Here is a 23694-nt window from a genome sequence, read left to right as displayed (position 1 = left end):
ACACAAACTTTTGTACCCAAATATTTATTCTTATTGAATGTATACAGTAAGGGTGGGTACACACTAGTCCCCTCCCTACCCGGGCTGCCCGACAGCAGGCATACACACTGCAATATATATATTGCACTGTGACGTCATGCCGCGGTCGTGCTGTACATGCAGTTTTGGATGATGAGTCCAAATTGAGCTGCATGTACAGCCAACACCGAGGGTCATTAACGGTCATTACATTTTAGTAGTCTGAAAGGGGTATTACTCATTTACTTCCCTCCATTATTCCCCCCCCCCCCCCCCAGACACACACACACACACCTGTTTCTAATTGTTTTGGACCAGGAGAAAAACATTCTTCTTCTCCTAGCTGCCACCAGACAGTGGGGACACAGTGTGAAATGAGAGATGGGGGAACCATAGAGAAGAAGGGAGTCACACATTGTAGAAATAGGATGCAAGCCCCCTACATTGAAAACATGATAAGGGAAGATGGCTGCCCAATTATTGATAGATTACACACAAAAATCAGCACAATCAGGGCCTGAGTCAGTAAAAATGCCTATATCCACACACATGGTCAATACATGTGAAGTCACACACAGTGCATGCATCATATGGTGTGTTTGCAGAGCCACAGTAGCGATTGAGATGCCGTTTCAGAAATGTTTAGCTTATTTATATACTGTATATATTGTAGGCCATACTGAGTGAGATTCTGCAACTAGTGGTATTGTTGCATCTAAAGATGTACAAAGTGAGCGTGTCAGTCCTTGCACACTCAGACACGCACTTGTACACCGAGGGAAGGGCTTTTATTAGCATTAGCATAAATTTGCAGATGCAACTATGGCAATTGATACTAAAGTGACTGGAGCAGTGCACAACTCAAAACTAGCCTCATAATGGTAGGAATTGTGAAGCAGGGGCAGCAGTGAAGTCCAAAACTAAACGAGGGGAGCCGGACAAAACAACAATACCAACAGCTCCTACAAACACTTCCTAACATTATCGGAAGTCAACGAGAACAGCAAGATCACTGGCGACCAGCCAGGAGCACCACAGCAGAGGTGGATCAGCCTGCCTCACAGACTCTAGTGCCAACCAGCTCCCCTTGCCTAGCTGACTATGGGGGTCATTCCGAGTTGTTCGCTCTGTATTTTTTTCTCGCAACGGAGCGATTAGTCGCTAATGCGCATGCGCAATGTCCGCAGTGCGACTGCGCCAAGTAAATTTGCTATGCAGTTAGGTATTTTACTCACAACATTGAGATGCCGAGTAAGTGTGGAGCTACTCAGAAACTGCTAAGAAGTGTCTATTCGCTATTTTGCTAATCTTTCGTTCGCAATTTTTATAAGCTAAGATTCACTCCCAGTAGGCGGCCGCTTAGCGTGTGCAAAGCTGCTAAAAGCAGCTTGCGAGTGAACAACTCGGAATGACCCCCTATGTGCCTGCCTCCCGGACTCCTGTGTCTGACACAAAGGAATTGGTATTTGTACAATATATGGAAAATATAAAAATATATATGAATTAGAGAAAACAATAATATGATTATTATTATCAACCCAAGTCAGTTGTGTCCATATGCAAATGAATAACTTTAAATATTACTTTAATAGAACACTGATTGATCTTTAACAAATGCCACCCATATCATGCAGAATCAGTTTAGAATTGAGACCTGAGCATTTTGGTAATTCCTGTCATTTAACCTGACACTTGTACGCTTTTACTTGCTAAATGTTACCTTTTAAGGAGATTTATAAGTTACCAAGGAAAACCAGTTTGTAGAATCTATATAATCTGCTATATTTAATTCTAATAATTAATCATTTTTAGGTGCGGCTATTCCTATACAAGCAATATCCCAGACACTGACTGACATACTAATGGGCTAATGCAGAGATCAGGAGAGGAGAAATGAAAATATCAGAGGTTATGGAAATATCTATAATGTGTTTAGTTCTGATAGCATGTAACACACAATATGCAGATGCTCAACTGCTTAAGACCTGGTACATATGGCTACTGTACATAGTAAACAACACATAAAAAATAGGATTTTAATACTTACCGGTAAATCCTTTTCTCTTAGTCCGTAGAGGATGCTGGGGATGCTTCAAGAACCATGGGGTATAGACGGGATCAACAGGAGACATGGGCACTTTAAGACTTTAAAAGGGGTGTGAACTGGCTCCTCCCTCTATGCCCCTCCTCCAGACTCCAGTTATAGGAACTGTGCCCAGGGAGACGGACATTTCGAGGAAAAGGATTTATTTAATTTTTTAAAAAACTAAGGTGAGAGACATACCAGCTCACACCTCAAACACGCCGTACAACATGGCATTCAACAACAACGCATGCAACGGCATGACCAACATCAGCCACAGACTGACTGTACTTAAATCAACACGAGTGTTACCATAACCAAACTGCAGATACAGCCTGCACTGGGACGGGCGCCCAGCATCCTCTATGGACTAAGAGAAAAGGATTTACCGGTAGGTATTAAAATCCTTATTTTCTCATACGTCCTAGAGGATGCTGGGGAGGCTTCAAGAACCATGGGGTTTATACCAAAGCTCTAGAATGGGCGGGAGAGTGCGGATGACTCTGCAGCACAGATTGACCAAACAAGAGGTCTTCCTCAGCCAGGGTATCAAACTTGTAATACTTCGCAAAGGTGTTTGAACCCAACAAAGCAGCAGCTCGTCAAAGCTGTAATGCCGAGACCCCCCGGGCAGCCGCCCAGGAAGAGCCCACCTTTCTGGTAGAATGGGCTTTCACCGATTTCGGTAACGGCAATCCTGCCGTAGAATGAGCCTGCTGAATCGTATTACAGATCCAGTGTGCAATAGTCTGCTTGGAAGCAGGAGCCCCAATCTTATTAGGAGCCCAGAGGATAAACAGAGCCTCTGTTTTCCTAATCTGCGCCGTTCTGACGACATAGATTTTCAAAGCTCTAACCACATCGAAAGACTTCGATTCCGCCAAGGCGTCATTAGCCACTGGCACCACAATAGGTTGTAAGAGAAAAAACAAATGAGAGGATAGATCAAAGGCGATAACAGATAAATGCTTATAATATACGTCACATAATGTGGTGTCCTTTTGGATATTCACTCTTTCAATTGTCTCATGATTTCCAGAGGTCAAACATGAAAAAAAGAGAAATAATACACATGCATGGGTGGTATTGCTTTCAACAATATGAACAACCAATAGGTGTCCAGAAAATGAAGCCTGAGGTGCTGGACCCAACTTGATAGTAGATGAGAATAGTATCTCGCCACCAATTTGCCAATATTTTATGGACGTACCGAAACTCACATTAAAGTGTATAGGAACAGGTGTATAAAGGTATCTTTAAACTGCTATATCCCACGTGATCTAACACAGAAAAGAGCAATTTTTAGAAGGCGTACCCCACTCACTTTGGAGGGGGATTGATTCCACGTATAAAGGTATCTTTCAAGCCAGGATCAGGAATACCATCAAAAGATAATTCAAAGGATTTTTATTAAAAGTTCATAAAACAGCAATCTGATGTGTTTCTATGTATTTTCCACTCTCTGGTACAAAACATGCAGGTCAGATGTAATAGACAAAAAACTGATGTAATCCGGTTTTACACCAGTACAGTCATGTTGGACATACTCCAAAAGTGGTATCCCATAAAAACAAAATGGTGAAAAATAAAATAAAAAAGGATGAAAAACTCACTACCTGGTTTCACCAACGACGTTTCGACCACCTGGGTCTTTTTCAAGGTGCATATCCAGGTAGTGATGGCCTCTATATTTATGCTCCCAAACAGGAAGTACTAACTATCCCATTGCATGATGGGACAGAAACATTTCTTTTGAGGTTTACAATTAACTCCAAGGAAAACCAATAATGTAATACATATAACAATAACATCCTTTTATAATACTTTAAAATGAATAGTAAAAACCTATAAGTCGATGCATATGAACTGCTATGACGGACGCCAAGCGTTCCGTCATGCGTTCCACCTAACCGGAAGTGGAACGCTGTGCGTTCCACGTTGCGTTCCACTTACCGGAAGTCGTTATGACGGCGCTTCCGTACTAGTTGAACAAACGGTGAATGTGGTAATGTTTTGTGCTAATAAAATACAGATCTTCTTTCTCTACATATTAATTTGGATATCAGGGATATACAGAGGAGTTTAAACTGGGAACTATATAAACGGGATCAAGTGTTTCGAGATCCCGTTGCGTTCCACTTACCGGAAGTCCTTATGACGGCACTTCCGCACTAATTAAACAGATGGTGGATATGGTTATGTTTTGTGCTGATAAAATGATGTTTTATGTTGAAACACTCCAATTCTCCTCCTTTACATGTTAATTTAAGTATGGGTGATATGAAAATGAATTTGAACTGGGAACTACAAGGACGGAATCACGTGTTCCGCCTTGCGTTCCACCTCACCGGAAGGCGCTTTTGCGTTTCACACGGCGCTTCACTTTCCAGGAAGTTATTTGAAAATAATTACATCAAATGGAACAAGGAATACAGGATCTTAGGTTCTTCCTGTTAGGGTCTCCTGCCCTGTGCTGCCACGTCGTCATGGCAACCGGGAGACAAGTGCTAGTGGAGTAACCTGAGCGCAGCTGATACTCCGGTTCGGGTCTTTTGCTGTGCAGTGGTTATAGGCTCTGTGCACGGCAGGGGATCCGGTGCTGGTTTTTGTGCTCACAGTCTGTGAGGTCTGAGTGGGGCGTGGACAGCACCTGCTTTATAAGGCCCCTTTTCAGGGTAAGCAGATGCTGCTGAATCTTTGTTGGTTAGTCAGTTCATGAAAGTTAGCCAGTACTGTGTAGCTTTGTATTTGTTTGTTGCTTACTGCAAATAGGCCTGGGGATTTGGTATTACACTCTGCCAATCCAGACCTAGCAGTAAGACTGGAGTCAGTCGTTTAGCTTGCTGGGGTTCTGTTACTACTCTGTGAACTTAGCAAGTTTGCGGCTGTATTCTAAGACTTGCCTGTCTAATCCTGTCTCACTGTGCTAGGTGTCAGGGGTCAGTTTAGTGGCAGTAAGCTAAAACCTGTGCACTGCAAGTGAGAATTAGGATTGTGGAGATTCTCCTTGTGTCTATCATTCCATCTCTGACCAAGGAGTTTACTGCCACACCCGTTGGTAACCCTTTAGGGTTTTGCTGTTGCCCTTAGCAACAGCATTTCGGGTTCTCTACGTATTAAAACACAACATCTTGCTTTTCCATCTGAGCAGTTCTAATACAAGGGAGATACCCAGTTCCTTAGCCTCTGGGCTTCTCTGTTCACTTTGTGTGTATTTTGTTACCCTATCACCTTCTGTGTACGTTATGTCATATCCCCCAGTTTGTCTGTGAGTCCATCTGTTTTGCATAACAGTTCAAACACCAGTACATTCCTGCAGACACTGGAGTGCATAACAGTTCTGACACCAGTACTTTCCTGCAGGCACTGGTGTGCATAACATATTCAGCAGCCTAATACTCCTGTTGAAATTTTGTGGGAATATGGAGCATACCCCTCAAAATACGTTGCAACAGGTGGTCGATCAGGTGCAGGTCCTGACTCGACAATTTAATGATTTGTTCATTAAAATGCACACCTCCCAGGCTGCTGGCGGAGCTCCCGCAGCAGCAGCACCTGCAGGGGTTAAGGAGCCGAAAGTAAATCTCCCGGATCGTTTTTCTGGAGATCGCTCGCAGTTCTTTTGTTTCAAGGAGAGCTGCAAGCTATACTTCCGGCTTAGGCCTCAGTCTTCTGGGTCGGAGATTCAGCGGGTGGGCATAGTGATTTCCTTGCTACAAGGAGACCCACAGGTCTGGGCATATGGGTTGCAGCCTGACTGTCCGTCGCTTAAAAGTGTTGATGCTTTTTTTACGGCACTGGGCATGTTTTATGATGACCCTGACAAGACGGCCTCAGCCGAGGCTCAGATTTCGATCCTTAAGCAAGGGCGAAGGCCAGTTGAGGTTTACTGTACGGAGTTTCGGAGGTTGGCCCATGATACCCAGTGGAATGACCCAGCCCTGAGACACCAGTACCGAAGAGGTCTTTCTAACCAGATAAAGGACCAACTGGTACAATATCCCTTGCCTGATAGCTTGGATCAGCTCATGCAGTTATCCATCCGGGTGGATAGACGGCTGAGAGAGCGTAGGCTTGAAAGGGAGACTGAGATTTCCTTCCTTCCCAAGGGAACCTCAGACTCTGAGGAATTTTCTGAGGAGCCTATGCAGATTGGGGCTACCCGCCTCTCCTCGCGTGAGAAGACGTGGAGGAGACAGCAGGGGTTGTGTTTGTACTGTGGGAATAAAGGTCATGTGGTAGTATCATGCCCAGAAAAGCCGGAAAACTTCAGGGCCTGAGGGTGATGGGAAATATCCTGTCAGGCCAGAAGTCAGAATTTCCCAAGAAGACTTTTATCATTCCGGTGACCTTGAAGATCCTCGGTCAAACTGTCAAGACTGAGGCCTTTGTGGACAGTGGGGCCGACGGGGTTTTTATGGACCGCCAATTCGCCCTGAAACACTCTGTTCCCTTAGTACCCTTGGCATCGGAAATTGAGATTTCTGGGTTAAACGGGGAACCATTATCCCAAGGTAAAATTACCTCTTGCACTAGCCAGATTTCTTTGTTTATTGGAGCCACACACTCTGAAAAATTGTCCTTTTATGTGACTGTCTGTACTTTTGCCCCATTGGTGTTGGGGTTACCCTGGTTAAGGGCCCACAATCCTCAATTTGACTGGGTCTCTGGGGAGATTCTTAGTTGGGGTACTGATTGTTTCAGGAGTTGCTTGAGCCTTCCAGTCAGGCTCTCGCAGCTAAGTTTGCCAGGATTGCCAGGGTGTTATGCAGATTTTGCGGACGTGTTCTCCAAAAAAGTTGCAGAGGTACTACCTCCCCATCGCCCCTATGACTGTGCCATTGATTTGTTGCCAAATGCTAAGCTTCCCAAGAGCAGGTTGTACTCCCTGTCACGTCCTGAGACTCAGGCTATGGCAGAGTACATTCAGGAGAACTTGGCTAAGGGATTTATCAGACCTTCACAGTCTCCAGTTGGGTCGGGGTTCTTCTTCGTGGGTAAAAAGGACGGTTCGTTGCGACCCTGCATCGACTTCAGGGAATTGAACCGTATCACGATTAAAAACTCATACCCACTGCCTCTCATTTCGGTCTTGTTTGACCAGCTTCGTACTGCCACCATTTTTTCTAAGATTGACCTACGCGGTGCGTACAATCTAATCCGAATAAGAGAGGGGGATGAATGGAAGACTGCCTTTAATACCCACTCAGGGCATTATGAATATTTGGTGATGCCTTTTGGGCTCTGTAATGCCCCGGCAGTCTTCCAGGATTTCATGAATGATGTGCTCAGGGAATATTTGGATAGATTCTTAGTTGTATACTTAGATGACATCCTAATCTTCTCCCATTCCCTGGAGGAACATCAGAAGCATGTACGCTTAGTCCTCCAGAAACTCAGAGACCACCGGCTTGGGGCGAAGCTGGAGAAGTGCGAATTTGAAGTTCAGCAAATCGCATTTCTAGGATATATTATCTCCCCAGAAGGTTTCCAAATGGAGGGTTCCAAGGTACAGGCAGTCCTGGATTGGGTGCAGCCCACTAGTTTGAAGGCGCTTCAGCGTTTCCTGGGCTTTGCGAATTTTTATAGACGATTTATCGCTGGATTTTCGTCTATAGTGGCGCCCTTGGTGGCACTCACTAAGAAAGGGGCGGATGTTGCTCACTGGTCTTGTGAGGCTAAAGCGGCTTTTGCCCGTCTCAAAAGGGCATTTGTTTCGGCCAAGGTGCTGCGACACCCAGATCCAGAGCGTCCTTTTGTGGTGGAGGTGGATGCCTCTGAGATGGGTATTGGGGCAGTGCTTTCTCAGATGGGAGTGTCTGATAATCGCCTTCATCCCTGTGCTTACTTTTCCCGTAAATTTTCGCCTGCCGAAATGAATTATGACGTGGGTAACCGGGAATTGTTGGCTATTAAGGATGCACTCGAGGAGTGGAGACACTGGCTTGAGGGGGCTAAGTTTGTGGTCTCAATTCTCACTGACCATAAGAATCTGGCATATTTAGAGTCAGCGAAGCGTCTCAATGCCAGGCAGGCACGATGGGCTTTGTTTTTTGCTCGCTTTAATTTTTTGATAACATATCGCCCTGGGTCAAAAAACATCAAGGCTGATGCGCTCTCGCAGAGTTTTGCTCCAATCCAGGAGACCACCGAGGAGCCGTTGCCCATTGTTTCCCCATCATGTATTAAAGTGGGCATTACCCAGGACCTCTTATCATTAGTCCTTAGAGCACAGGAGCAGGCTCCTCCAGACCTTCCGGTAGGTCTTTTGTTTGTGCCTCCTAGGTTAAGACAGCGAGTGTTCCTGGAATTCCATGCCAAGAAGTCGGCAGGTCACCCGGGTATTGCCAGAACTCGGGAGTTGCTATCTAGGGCGGTGTGGTGGCCCTCGGTGGCTAAGGATGTGGATCAGTGGGTTCGGGCATGTGACATCTGTGCCCGAAATAAGACTCCTAGAGGGGTTCCTGTTGGCCCATTACATCCACTCTCTATCCCATCTAAGCCATGGACCCACATTTCAATGGATTTTGTGGTGGACTTGCCCAAATCCTCGGGGATGACAGCCATCTGGGTTGTCGTTGACAGGTTTTCGAAGATGGCGCACTTCGTTCCACTGGTTGGGCTGCCATCAGCCAGACGCCTGTCTGAATTATTTATGCTGCATGTTGTGCATCTCCACGGGTTGCCACTTGATGTGGTCTCTGACCGCGGATCCCAGTTTGTGGCCAAATTCTGGAGGGCATTTTGTTCCGATCTCCAGATTTCTGTCAGCTTGTCGTCAGGCTACCATCCGCAGTCTAATGGGCAGACTGAAAGGGTGAACCAGTCCTTGGAGCAGTTCCTCAGGTGTTATGTCTCCAAGTGTCAGACTGACTGGGTTGCTCATCTGTCCATGGCGGAGTTTGCCTATAACAACGCGGCTCACTCTGCTACAGGGATCTCTCCCTTCCTTTGTGTGTATGGGCATCATCCTAAGGCCAATTCTTTTGACCCCCTGGACTCCACGCCTGGTGGTTCCTCTGTGGTTTCGGTCCTTAGAGGTATTTGGCGGAAAGTGAAGAAAGCCCTTGTGTCTGTGTCATTAGTGACCAAAAGGATTTTTGATAAGCGGAAAAGACCCTGCAGCTTCAAATTAGGAGACTTCGTCTGGTTGTCTACCAAGAATTTGAAGTTGAGACAGCCATCTCATAAGTTAGGGCCCCAGTTCATCGGCCCTTATAAGATCACCAGGGTTATCAATCCGGTGGCATTTCAGTTAGATCTGCCCCGTTCTTTGGGTATCAATAAAACATTTCATTGTTCCCTTTTAAAACGGGCGATTAGTAATCCTTCTTCCAGTGGAAGACCTTCCCCTCTTCTGATACGTGGCCAGAGGGAGTTTGTTGTTGAAAGGATTCTTGACTCCAAGGTGGTTCGGGGTCGGCTGTCATTTTTGGTGCACTGGAAGGGGTATGGCCCGGAGGAGCGGTCGTGGGTGCGCAGTTGTGATCTTCATGCCCCCAGACTGATACGCTCTTTCTTCTCGCAGTTCCCCGATAAACCCGGTGGTAGGGGTTCTTTGACCCCTCGTCAGAGGGGGGGTACTGTTAGGGTCTCCTGCCCTGTGCTGCCACGTCGTCATGGCAACCGGGAGACAAGTGCTAGTGGAGTAACCTGAGCGCAGCTGATACTCCGGTTCGGGTCTTTTGCTGTGCAGTGGTTATAGGCTCTGTGCACGGCAGGGGATCCGGTGCTGGTTTTTGTGCTCACAGTCTGTGAGGTCTGAGTGGGGCGTGGACAGCACCTGCTTTATAAGGCCCCTTTTCAGGGTAAGCAGATGCTGCTGAATCTTTGTTGGTTAGTCAGTTCATGAAAGTTAGCCAGTACTGTGTAGCTTTGTATTTGTTTGTTGCTTACTGCAAATAGGCCTGGGGATTTGGTATTACACTCTGCCAATCCAGACCTAGCAGTAAGACTGGAGTCAGTCGTTTAGCTTGCTGGGGTTCTGTTACTACTCTGTGAACTTAGCAAGTTTGCGGCTGTATTCTAAGACTTGCCTGTCTAATCCTGTCTCACTGTGCTAGGTGTCAGGGGTCAGTTTAGTGGCAGTAAGCTAAAACCTGTGCACTGCAAGTGAGAATTAGGATTGTGGAGATTCTCCTTGTGTCTATCATTCCATCTCTGACCAAGGAGTTTACTGCCACACCCGTTGGTAACCCTTTAGGGTTTTGCTGTTGCCCTTAGCAACAGCATTTCGGGTTCTCTACGTATTAAAACACAACATCTTGCTTTTCCATCTGAGCAGTTCTAATACAAGGGAGATACCCAGTTCCTTAGCCTCTGGGCTTCTCTGTTCACTTTGTGTGTATTTTGTTACCCTATCACCTTCTGTGTACGTTATGTCATATCCCCCAGTTTGTCTGTGAGTCCATCTGTTTTGCATAACAGTTCAAACACCAGTACATTCCTGCAGACACTGGAGTGCATAACAGTTCTGACACCAGTACTTTCCTGCAGGCACTGGTGTGCATAACACTTCCATATTGAAAAAAATAAGTGAAACCAATATATTCCACTAACTCATTTCAAAATAGGGATACATCTATTAGGGGGAAGGATAGTCTATTTATAGAAGTTTATAGACTGTCAATAAACTAAATATATGGCAAATGGTTCTGTTTTCTTGATTATGCCCCAAAAAAAAAAAAAATTTTTTTTTGAAAAAAAGGAAATTTTTACTTAAATGATTAACCAATGTTGTTAACCAAAATTGTATGTACAATCCTATAGTGAGCTTCATTTAAATAAACCATTTTAGTTCGAAATCAGAGTTTAGACCCTGAGGAATCAGGGTATTTAATTTGAACATCCAATGCATTTCTGCCTTGGCCAGATTGCCTTCCGTATCCCTATCTCTCCAATTAGGTCTTACTTGTTGGATTCCCAAAAAAAAGGATATTTTTGATGTGGAGCATTTATGTGTCTGATGCTCTGATAAAGTATGTGTGGTTACGCCTTTTTTGATATTGCGTAAATGTTCGGCTACACGAGTTTTTAATGATCTTCCTGTGCGTCCAACATATAATAGACCGCATTCACATTTGATCAAATAAACAACATTCGTAGTGTGACATGTTATGAAATCATGGATTTCATACTTAATGTTATTTACAGTAAAGGAAGTGGTCTTGGATGTTTCAGATGGTATAGTCCTACAAGGTAGGCAAGTTCCACACCTGTGAAAACCTTTTGTGCGTATAGGATTAAACGAATCAAAAGGTAGAGCACTTCTAACTAAATGGTTTTTCAGATTGTTGCTCTTTCTATAAATAAACCTTGGTTCCTTTGGGATTATCTCCTTCAAGATTGGATCTCTTAACAGGAGATGCCAATGGTTTTTTATGATGTTTTCTTGTTTTTTATAATCAGCCCCAAAACCTGATATAAAAGCCCATTCGGTGGTGCTCGTCGTGGTCTCCAATTTATTCTGGGTTTTATGTAACAGTTGTTTCCGTTCTATTTTGGATACCTCAACCTCAGCTTTTTCTACCGTTTCTTTCTTATATCCCTTGGATAAGAATTTTCTTTTCATGATTTCTTTTTGTTCTTCATAGTTGTGATGTTCACTGCAGTTTCTCTTTAGTCTAAGAAACTGCCCTTTCGGGATTCCTTTTAGCCAAAGGGGGTGGTGTTGACTTGAAAAGGGAATTAAACCATTACAATCAGTGGGTTTATTGTAACTTTTGGTGTGTATTACATTCTCCTTGATATAAATGGTGAGATCCAAAAAGTTGATCTGTTCTTGACTGATCATAAAAGTAAGTTTGATATTTAACTCATTAGAATTCAAGTTAGTGCAGAATGTGTCTAAATCTTGACGATCGCCCCTCCATATGAAGATGATATCGTTAATATAACGGTGCCATGTCACCAAGTTCGCGCCGGCTCTAATGTTGTTCCAGATTGCATCAGCCTCCCACCATGACATGAAGAGGTTTGCATAGCTCGGCGCGAACTTGGTGCCCATGGCTGTTCCCACTTTCTGAAGGAAGTAGTCCCCGTTAAAGAAAAAATAATTGTTCTCCAAAATGAATTGAATACTCTCCAAAATAAATTCAATCTTATCTGGAATCATATTTGATCTTTCTAAATGCCATTTTATGGCCCTCAGACCATCCTGATGGTTAATGATTGTATAGAGGGAGGTGACATCGGCCGTTATCATAAAAGAACCACTTTCCCATTTTATCTTTTCTAATCTCTGAATAGTATCCGTAGTATCCTTTAGATGTGATTTGCCTTCTATTACAAGGGGTTGGAGATAATGGTCTATCATTTCTGATAGATTAGTCGTCAGACTTCCTGATCCCGAAATTATGGGACGTCTGGGAGGTTTTTCTGGGTTCTTATGAATTTTTGGAAGTGTATAGATGGTGGGTGTTTTGGGGTGTTCGATGTTAAGAAAACCGTACTCCTTTTTGGTTAAGATACCTTTCTCTAGGTACTTGTTAATAAGTTTGACGTAATTATTTTTGATCCTGATAGATGGATCTGATTTTAATTTTTGATAAGTTCCATTGGATTTGAGCTGTGAGGTTATTTCCCTAACATAATCTTCCAAATCCTGTATTGTAATCCCCCCACCCTTATCGCAGGGTTTGATTACAATATTAGTGTCGTCTTTCAGTGATTTGATGGCCGTTCTTTCTTTCCTGGTTACATTTTGATGATAGTTATGTTTCCTATTCTTGATCTGATGAGGATTTAGATTGGGCTGATAATTCTTTGCGCCAGGAATTTACACTGTTGTGTTTTACCACAATAGGTTGGTTTACGTGAAATGATAAAACCACTTTTGGCAGAAATTGCTGACGAGTTCTCAACTCCGCTCTATCAGCATGGAACATTAAATAGGGGCTTTTGTGAGACAAAGCCGCCAACTCAGATACCCGCCTTGCGGATGCTAAGGCCAACAACATGACTACTTTCCAAGTAAGGAATTTTAACTCCACCTTACGCAAAGGTTCAAACCAATGAGATTGCAGGAACTGCAATACCACATTAAGATCCCACGGTGCCACAGGGGGCACAAATGGAGGTTGGATGTGCAGCACGCCTTTCACGAAGGTCTGAACTTCTGGAAGGGAGGCCAATTCTTTCTGAAAGAAGATTGATAAGGCCGAAATTTGTACTTTAATGGAGCCTAACTTTAGGCCCGCATCCACACCTGCTTGCGAAAAATGGAGCAAACGCCCCAGCTGAAATTCTTCCGTAGGAGCCTTCTTGGACTCACACCAAGACACATATTTTCTCCAAATACGGTGGTAATGCTTTGCCATTACTTCCTTTCTAGCCTGAAGAAGAGTGGGAATAACTTCACTGGGAATACCCTTTCTGGCTAGGATTTGGCGTTCAATCGCCATGCCGTCAAACGCAGCCGCGGTAAGTCCTGATACACGCACGGACCTTGTTGTAACAGGTCCTCCCGTAGAGGAAGCGGCCAGGGATCTTCTATGAGCAACTCCTGAAGATCTGGATACCAGGCCCTCTTTGGCCAGTCTAGAACAATGAGTATCGCCTAAACCCTTGTTCTTCTTATAATCTTTATCACCTTCGGAATGAGTGTAAGTGGAGTGAACACATAGACCGACGGAAACACCCACAGTGTCACTAGGGCGTCCACCGCTATTGCTTGAGGGTCCCTTGACCTGGAACAATATACTGACAAGGGGAGAGAGAGAAAGCTCTTGTGTGGGCGCACTCTTATGAAAAGAAGAATTATTCTTCAGTTATGAAAGGAAAATTAAAATGTATGTTTATTAATCAAAATTAAAAAATTACCCATCTGCGATCCAAAGAAAGGTGTAGAAATAAGAAAGATGTGAGAAAATATTTAAAATGTTCTGGTCTGTTAATCACACGAGAAGGATTAGAAAGGCTGCAGACACCTGATAGTTTGACACCCGTTTCTCCTGACCAGTACAGATATTCTGTATTAATGAGACCAACCAGGGAGGTCAGTATTGTGTCTTAGAAAACCACTTAGATTGGGTTAATACTAAGCAATTTATTATTCACCTGCTAATCCATATTGCACGAAATTGGAGATGTCTATATTGGCATGACCTGAACGCGGTGAAAGTAAGGAAAAGTTTTGAAAGAACAAATAGTGGTGATACTGCTGTTGGTGTCCACCCTTCAAAGGAAGGGGAATAGTCCCTACTCTACAACACCGGGTATTCCCAGGGAGTCTCCTCTCAAGGTACTAACCCGGCCCGACGCTGTTTAGCTTCCAAGATCGGACGAGATCAGGCATTAGCAGCATGGTATGATAGTAGAGAGGCTATCTACCAATGAGAGTGCACCTATATAGGAATGGTAGGGTAGGGAGATTAGAAAGATGAAGCCATATAATGTGTAGATCTGCTTTCCACGTTAGGCGGGGTGAAACAATTGCCACTCAGTGGCAAAGTACACCCTGGATCGTGGATGAGAGTCTACGGAAAATAGTAAGCAGTGAAAAGGAGAAAAACTGTTCAAAAAGATTTAACACGGATTAGAATTCGACTATTGGTTAGTGTCCCTAGGGAGAAACCAAGTTACAAAATATGGAGCGTCAGGTAGATTTGTAAATCCAAATATAATTCACATATATATTCCTTTTGTGCAAAAGACACTTGTGAGTACAGTTGCAGAAAATCATTACTTTGAGTAAGGGATGAAACCAACCTATAAAGTGTAACACACTGCGTAAATATAGAATGGAGCAGTGTGCAAAAAATAGGTCTAACCTGCAATCTATAGGGTTATTAGGCTGTAATATGCACAGGAAATCCCAACTGCATAGTGTGCAGTATTAATTGGTGTGCCAAATGCGATAAGCACATATGGCAGTGGTACTAACCTGCAATCTATAGGATTATTAGACTGTAATATGCACAGAAAATCCCAACTGCATAATGTGCAGTATTAATTAGTGTGCCCAATGCGATAAGCACATATAGCAGTGGTAATTCAAACCTTAATTACAGATAAGAAAAAAATGATACTCAAAGTGTCAGGTTCAGGAGACAGGTGGTAATAAACGATCCTCCAAGGAAAGGTCCCATTATAAAGTCCGTGGAAAACGCGTTTCGCCCGTTGGGCTTGTTCACTTCCGGGATCTCATAGCCGATACTGCATGTGGGGTTTAAAAACCCTGCTAGTATAGATAGCAGCCAATGGGCTGTTCGTACCTAATTAGTCATGGGGGTGGAGGTATTGGAGGTTCCCATTGAGGCGCATGAGGCCAATGAGAAACGGGTGTGTGGCGCATCCCAGCCAATCAAAGCGTGGGTGCGCTAGATGACAGTGGTATGTGGGCGGACTGGAAGCCGGGAAAGGGGAGGCTCATGGGCATACGTAAGGGAGTGGCCCATGTGATCAGGGCAATGGGAGAGGCCTGGTCACGGGGAAAAAGGTGGCGCCATATTGAAAATGGGATTGCCAGGAGTGCATCCTGTTGTAAAACATAAAATGATGGGAATGAGGTATAATTAAGTTAAAATAAACTTGTGGGGCACCCGGGTATTGCTGTTAAGGACTTGGACTTGCTGAAATACAAAACTAAGGTTGCCAACTTCAATTACGGGCGGAAGGTTTGGGAAAACCCATGGGTGCTTGGGGCCAATGGGAACGTGATTTTCGTGAGCCTTGGCCAATCAGGGCGTAGATGCCCCTGGACCAATTAACCAGTGGGCAAAATGTGAGAAGTGGGGAGTGAATGTGCTCCTGTGGTGTACGGATAATACCGAGCTCAATACTGTACAGGAAACACAGTCACTAAACGGAATGCCTTGGCGCCATGTTGGAAAAGGGAATAGCTGCCAGGAGTAGTAGGAACAAAAATTTAAATACTGTACGAAAAAATGTGAAAAAATAATAAGTTTATTGCTTTGAAGTGTACTTCGGTTGAACATCATTACTGTGCATCAGGGTGAAGATGTGTCAGGACTAGATATGGGATCCCAGTGATGCGTAGATTGTAGCGCACCCAGGAAAAAGGTAATTCAGTATTGATGGCCGTTGCGACAGAGTAAGGAAAGAGAACAAAATGAAATGAAAAAAAAAATATCATAAAATGTTCTACATATTGGGGGGAGGGGAGTGAGGGAAAGAAAAATGAATAAAACGAGATATAGGAGGGGCAAGGGAGTATAGTGACGACCTAAGGAACGGGGAGAGGTGTGGTAATTGACAAATAGGGATAAAATGATGCTAATTTAGTAGGATGATATGGGGTTATGGCAAAAACATAAGAGTATATAAAAAAGTGACATATATCATTAGAAATAATTAATAGGTTGAATAGGCCATGGGGATGCGGGCTGAAATGAGAGCCCAAATCCCATATTTAGAGGGTATAAAAAACATGGTAAGGTGAAGGAAATAAAATAAATATAAAAATTGGGATTACAAGGAATAATTGACAGGGGAGGAAGGGGTGAAAGTGTGAGATCACCATGTGTGTTGAAAGATGCTGCCCTGAAAGTGAGCATGTGATGCAAGTAGGAGTGAAGTCTCCAAAAGGAGATGAAAATACTCCGTGGGATAAAGAGGGAGGACCTGATATTAGGTAGGCAGTGAAAGTGTTGGGGTGACACGTACATGATTGAATACAAGTGGATGACTGGGGGAATGTGCGAAAGTTGACAAAGGGGAACTTGGTATGAAAATTAGAAACCAACCAGTGGAAGGTGATCAATGTGTAACGTGAGAACCGAACATTATGAATTCGTAAAACATGACCAGAGTGGGAATGGGAAGGAAAAATGTGACATTGGTTGGGTAAAAATGAGATGGATATGAGAGAATGTGTGGGTAGTGTGTGCGGGTGATTAACACCATCAAAATAAAGCGGTCAGATTGTTAGGGCCAAGTGGTGACACAAAATGTTGGAAAGGGAGTGAAAAGAAGGAAATAAAGAATTGAGTTAATTGGAGTGTAGAAAGTATTGCCAATGAAGTTGGAATTAAGCAATATTATAGAAAGACACCATAATTTATGTTTTCATTCAGTCCGAGGGGTCTGAGACTCCCGAGGCGAAAGATCCATTCGCTCTCTTTTTTATATAGTTCTTTGGTCATGTCGCCTCCTCGTATGCCCAGATGAATGCGATCTAAGCCAAAGGCTTTCAATTCCTTAATGGATCCTTTGTGCTGAAAATAGAAATGTTTGGCAATCGTGGTAAGTTGTTTCATGCGTGCCAGATCTTTAGGTGCATTTCGAATATTCCCCAGGTGTTCTAAGACCCTTTCTTTCAGTTTACGTGTAGTCACACCGACATATTTTACATTGCAGCTGCAAGTAATGCAGTAAATTACCGCTTGTGTGTTACAGTTGAAAAAATGACGTATCTTGGTTAATTGACCATACTTGTCTGTAACCATATTGGTTTGCAGTATGTGTGTGCACGACTTACATTGGCCACACGGAAAGGAGCCTGTTGTCACTGGCTTCTTGCGTACTGAAGTCAACAAATGGCTCCGAACTAATTGATCTTTGATGTTTCTAGATCTACGCCAGCTCATCTGTACCGTGGGTCCCACAACGGGAAATAAATCCGGATCCATCCGAAGTATAGGAAGGTGCTTGGTTATGGCATCCTTGAGTATTCTCCACTCAGGGCAAAATGTTCCTATAAATCTGATAGTATCTTCATTTTCTGGTGTTACCTTATTAGTCCCAAAGATTAGATGATCTCTCTTGACAGATGTAGTGGCTTGATAGGCTCGTTTGAGTGACCGTTTGCTATATCCTCTGGCATAGAGGTGATTGGTGAGTTCCCAGCTCTTGGTTTGATAAATGTGATCCTCGGAGCAATTACGCCTTAGCCTGAGATATTCTCCTTTGGTATATATTCTCAATGGTCGGAGGGAAGTGTGAACTGGTTTGGAAAAGGAGACTGTTGGTTGCAGTCTCCTTCTGATATAGTTCTGTTTCCAAATAGCCCGTGTGAGATCTATAGATATTCAGGTCAAGAAACGGAACCCTGTCTGAACTGATGGTGTGGGTCAACCTGATGTTCAAATCATTGGTGTTGAGTAGTCCAATGAATTCCATTAAGAGGTCCCTTTCTCCATTCCAGATAATGAATACGTCATCGATATACCTCAACCACAATTCCACTTGCGTGGTGTATCACTCATTCACTGAGTTGAAAACATAGAAATGCTCCAACCATCCTAAAAATAGGTTAGCATAGGTGGGGGCGCAGGCCGCGCCCATTGCGGTTCCCCTTATTTGCAGAAAAAATTGGTCCTGAAATACAAAGTAGTTTTTAGAAAGGACAAAGTCAAGCAATATCAGGAGAAAAGCCGAGAAGACACTGGCTCCTCCTTGATCCAAATAATATTTAACGGCTGTGATTCCTTGGTGATGATTAATACTCGTGTAGAGTGCTTCTACATCTAGAGTTACCAATAAAAGATTTTCTTCACAGTGTATATTATGAATCTTGCGTAGTAAATCCGCTGTATCCTGCAAATAGGAGGGTAGAGAAAGGACAAATTCACGGAGATGGAGGTCCAGGAACCGACTTGGTTGTTCCAACAATCCACCGTTACCGGACATAATTGGTCTTCCAGGTGGTATAGAGGCATCCTTGTGTACCTTAGGAAGTAAGTAGAAGGTGGGTGTTTTCGGATTCTGAGTTGTTAGATATTTTTGCTCCGGTTTTGTAATGGTGCCCTGTGTTGCCGCGTGTTGTATTATGGAATTGTAAGAATTCACAAATCTGGTGGTTGGATCACTAAGCAGTTTCTTATAGCAAGAGGTGTTGTGGAGTTGCCGGTGAGCCTCAGTAATGTACATTTCTCGTGGCCAAAGTACGATATTACCGCCTTTGTCGGATGGTTTGAAGATGACATCATGCCAGGTTTCCAGTTCTTGTAGAGCTTTGCGCTCATTGAATTTGAGGTTCGAGGGGAAGCGGTGAAGGCCCTGTCTGGTTTGGGCATAAATATCATCAAATTCTTTGGAAACTCTGTTCAAAAACACCCTGATCTTTGGGTTGTTATTGTCAGGAGGAAAAAACATGGATTTGGGCCTACACTGGGGCCTATATGTGGCTGGTGCATCCATGCTTGATTCGGCCTGTAGTTCTTCCAACTCATGAATAGCATTAAGATCATCAATGGTAAGGTCAGGATCAACGGTATTCTCTAATTGTCTGCCTTGCTGTTTAGAGAAAAAAAATTTTAGGAGAAGCTTCCTCCCAAACAGTCTCAAATCTTTTTCCCAGGAGAATAGATTAAAAGACTTGGATGGCGAAAAGGAGAGTCCCTTGGTGAGTACTGCCATGTGATCAGGGGAGAGGGATCTAGTAGATAGATTAATAACTTGCAGTGAGCTTGAATTGTTGGAATCTATCTCACTGTTTTTCTCTGACGGGCCGGGTATCGTGCTGTCCTTGGTATATCCCAGTCTGAATTTCATCCGTCGTTTCTCCTTTCCCCCTCTCCTGGTTTTCCTCGTGTTCTGATGCGGCCTCTTGATCTCTGACCTGAGCCTAAAAAACGGGGATGAAAATTATCAATTTCCTCCTGATTCTCAAAAGTTTCACTAGCTGAGTCGCCGCTGGTAGAAGATTCAAATTCTGAGAAGGTAGGGTTTTCCCTCGGTTTTCGGTTTCTACTAAGGGGTGTGGGGTTCCACCTGAAAATATCCCCTGTCGCAAAATCTTGTTTATCTCGAATGAATTTAGTCCGCTTGCGATCCACTATAGTCTGTTCATATAAGTCAATTTCTTTTTTATGTTTCTCAAAGGCTGCTTGAAAAGGTAGGTCCTTCTCCCAGATTTCAAGGGCCTTCCCAATTTCATCTATCTCTTTCTCAACTTGATCTAGTAAAAGAGTGTCGTGTTTCACCAAGAGGTGAAGTAGTTCATTGGAACACTTTAATAATGCTGCTTCCCATTCACTCTTCAGATTATCACTTGCAAGAGGGAAGGAGGGAAATACCTTGGGTCTAAGGCCACGAGGTACAATCTTGTGTATAATGTAGTTTTCTAATGTAGTAACATCCCATGATAAGCGTGTCCTCTTTTGTAAATTCTTCTGTAATTTGGAAAAAGAGGTACGCCAATTTGAATTGGGAGTGGTATATTCGTAAGTATCTGAGAATGGATCTGTAATATTGACATTCGGACGTTTGGATAATTCTGTTTTCAATGAAAAAGTGGACATGTTAAGTTCGAAAGACCTATTGGGAAGTTTATGTCCCCTAAATTAGCCCTGATATATTGGAGGACCAAAATTGGGCAGTATGAAGTTCAGAAAATAGGATGGCTGCTAAAAAAGGATCGGAGGGAAAAGATGTAAGGGTTAATAGGTAGAAAAGCAAAGATAGGGAGACCGTGCCACAGTCAGAGGCTGTATTTACCCTACAGCATAGACAGTTACTATCAAAAAGAGAGAGCGACCGGGCACTGGTGTGTGATAAATTGCAACAGACTGAGGAACCAAAAGTGGACAATTATAATTGCTGGAAAGGAAATTTAAGCCTTTCAATTGTAGTCCCTATTGGTGGTGCGCCCAGAGCTAGAAAGTACAAGTACAATATCTCTGAAGCTTCTTGTTGAGGCGAGACGCCATCATGTCTATTTGAGGAATTCCCCAACGACTTGTCACTTCTCCAAAGACCTCTTGATGAAGACCCCACTCTCCTGGATGGAGATCGTGTCTGCTGAGGAAGTCTGCTTCCCAGTTGTCCACTCCTGGAATGAAGACTGCTGACAGAACGCTTGCATGTCTTTCCGCCCAGTGAAGAACTTTTGTGGCCTCGGCCATCGCCGCTCTGCTCTTTGTTCCGCCCTGGCGGTTTATGTACGGCACTGCTGTTATGTTGTCTGACTGAATCAAGACTGGCAGACCGCAAAGAAGATGTTCCGCTTGCAGAATGCAGTTGGAAATGGCCCTTAATTCCAGAATGTTTATGTGCAGACAAGCTTCCTGGCTTGACCATTTTCCCTGAAATTTTCTCCCCTGTGTGACTGCTCCCCAGCCTCGGAGACTTGCATCTGTGGTCACCAGGATCCAATCCTGAATCCCGAACCAGCGTCCCTCCAGAAGGTGAGAACTGTGCAGCCACCACAGAAGGGAGATCCTGGTCCTGGAAGATAGGATTATTTTCCGGTGCATGTCCAGGTGAGACCCGGACCACTTGTCCAACAGGTCCCACTGAAAAACCCTGGCATGGAACCTGCCATACGGAATGGCCTCGTAGGCCGCCACCATCTTCCCCAGCAACCGAGTGCATTGAGGAACTGACACTTTTGCCGGTTTCAGAATCTGTTTTACCATGTTCTGTATTTCCAGAGCCTTTTCCACTGGAAGAAAAACTCTCTGTAATTCTGTATCCAGAATCATACCCAGGAACGACAGCCGTGTCGTCGGAACCAACTGTGATTTTGGCAAGTTTAGGAGCCAACCATGTTGTTGCAGAATCGTCAGTGAGAGCGCAACATTTTTCAGCAATTGCTCCTTGGATCTTGCCTTTATGAGGAGATCATCCAAGTACGGGATAATTGTAATTCCCTGCTTGCACAGGAGAACCATCATTTCCACCATAACCTTGGTGAAAATCCTTGGTGCTGTGGATAGACCAAACGGCAACGTCTGAAATTGGTAATGACAATCCTGGACAGCAAACCTCAGGTATGCCTGATGTGGAAGATATATGGGAACGTGTAAGTAAGCATCCTTTATGTTGACCAACACCAGAAAATCCCCCTCCTCCAGACTGGAGATCACTGCTCGGAGAGATTCCATCTTGAATTTGAATTTTTTCAGAAAGAAATTGAGGGATTTTAGGATCAGAATCGGTCTGACTGAGCCATCCGGCTTCGAAGCCATGAACAGGCTCGAATAAAAGCCTTCCCCCTGTTGTGACGGGGGTACCGTGACGATGACTTGATTTTGACACAGCTTTAGTATTGCCGCGCATACTACCTCCCTTTCTAGATGAGAAGCTGGCAAGGCCGATTTGAAAAATCGGTGAGGGGGCACGCCTTGAAACTCTAATTTGTACCCTTGGGTTACTATTTCTAATATCCAAGGATCCAGGTCCGAGTGTACCCAGACCTGACTGAAGAGTTTGAGACGTGCCCCCACCAGTGCGGACTCCCGCAGAGGAGCCCCAGCGTCATGCGGTGGATTTGGTAGAAGCCGGGGAGGACTTCTGCTCTTGGGAACTTGCCACAGCCTATGACCTCTTTCCACTTCCTCTCGCAACAAGGAAGTAGGACACTTGTCCTTTATTGAATTTATTGGGCCGAAAGGACTGCATCTGATAGTGGGGCATTTTCTTCTGTTGTGCAGGAACATAAGGCAAAAATGACGACTTTCCCGCGGTAGCCGTAGATACCAGGTCAGTGAGGTTGTCACCAAACAAGACACTACTGTTTAACGGTAAAGACTCCATCGCCTTCTTAGAGTCAGCATCAGCATTCCATTGATGAATCCACAATGCTCTCCTAGCTAAGACTGCCATGGCATTGGCCCATGATCCCAAAAGGCCAATATCCCTTACAGCAGGGGTGGCCAGACTTTTGGAGTCGGCGATCTACTTTGAAAGCTAAAAAGCTTTTGTGATCTACCTAGGAGGAATAAAAAAGCGGTGTGCTATAACAAAAAAGTGGGCGTGGTATAACAAAAAAAAGGGACGTAGCCTTGCTGCACAGAGTGTAATGACTGTCTCACACCAAAGAACACATTGGCCCCCACAGGTAAAAACCTCAAACACATATGCCCCCACAGTGCCAGATACACATATGCCCCCACAGTGCCATGTGCCCACAGTGCCAGATATGCCCCCACAGTGCCAGATACAGATATGCCCCCACAGTGCCATGTGCCCACACTGCTAGATATGCCCCCACAGTGCCAGATTACAGATATGCCCCCACAGTGCCATGTGCCCGCAGTGCCAGATATGCCCCCACAGTGCCAAATATGCCCCCACAGTGCCAGATTACAGATATACCCCCACAGTGCCATGTGGCTGCAGTTCCAGATATGCCCCCAGTGCCAGATATGCCCCCACAGTGCCAGATAAGCCCCCACAGTGCCAGATACAGATATGCCCCCACAGTGCCATGTGCCCACACTGCTAGATATGCCCCCAGTGTCAGATTACAGATATGCCCCCACAGTGCCATGTGCCCGCAGTGCCAGATATGCCCCCATAGTGCCAGATATGACCCCACAGTGCCAGATATGACCCCACAGTGCCACATATGCCCCACATTGCCACATATGCCGCCACTGTGCCATGTGCCCGCAGTGCCAGATATGCCCCCACAGTGCCACATATGCCCCACATTGCCAGATATTCCCCCATAGTGCTCACCGTGCTGTGTGGAGAGCGCAGCGCGCGCTTCTCCTGCCTGCCGTCCTGCCCCTCAGTCTGGTGTCCGGCGGTGACGGCAGCGTGTATGGCTCAAATCAGGCGCCGGTTCGCGAGCTCTAATTGGCTAACGAACCGGCGCCTGATTTGAGCTATACACTCCGCCGTTACTGCCGGAGACCAGACTGAGGGGCAGGACGGCAGGCAGGAGAGGCGCGGCTTCGGGTGGA

The 23694-nt window shown here is 44.6% G+C and overlaps 1 pseudogene; it reads right to left on the bottom strand.

Moving 5' to 3' along the window:
• Positions 1-14301: 14301 nt before the first annotated feature.
• On the bottom strand, positions 14302-14420 carry LOC134946447 (5S ribosomal RNA; annotated as a pseudogene).
• Between the last annotated feature and the right edge of the window lie 9274 nt (positions 14421-23694).

This window comes from Pseudophryne corroboree, chromosome 7, assembly GCF_028390025.1.
Source record: "Pseudophryne corroboree isolate aPseCor3 chromosome 7, aPseCor3.hap2, whole genome shotgun sequence".
Classification (NCBI taxonomy): domain Eukaryota; kingdom Metazoa; phylum Chordata; class Amphibia; order Anura; family Myobatrachidae; genus Pseudophryne; species Pseudophryne corroboree.
This window is presented reverse-complemented; position numbering and strand designations above follow the sequence as displayed.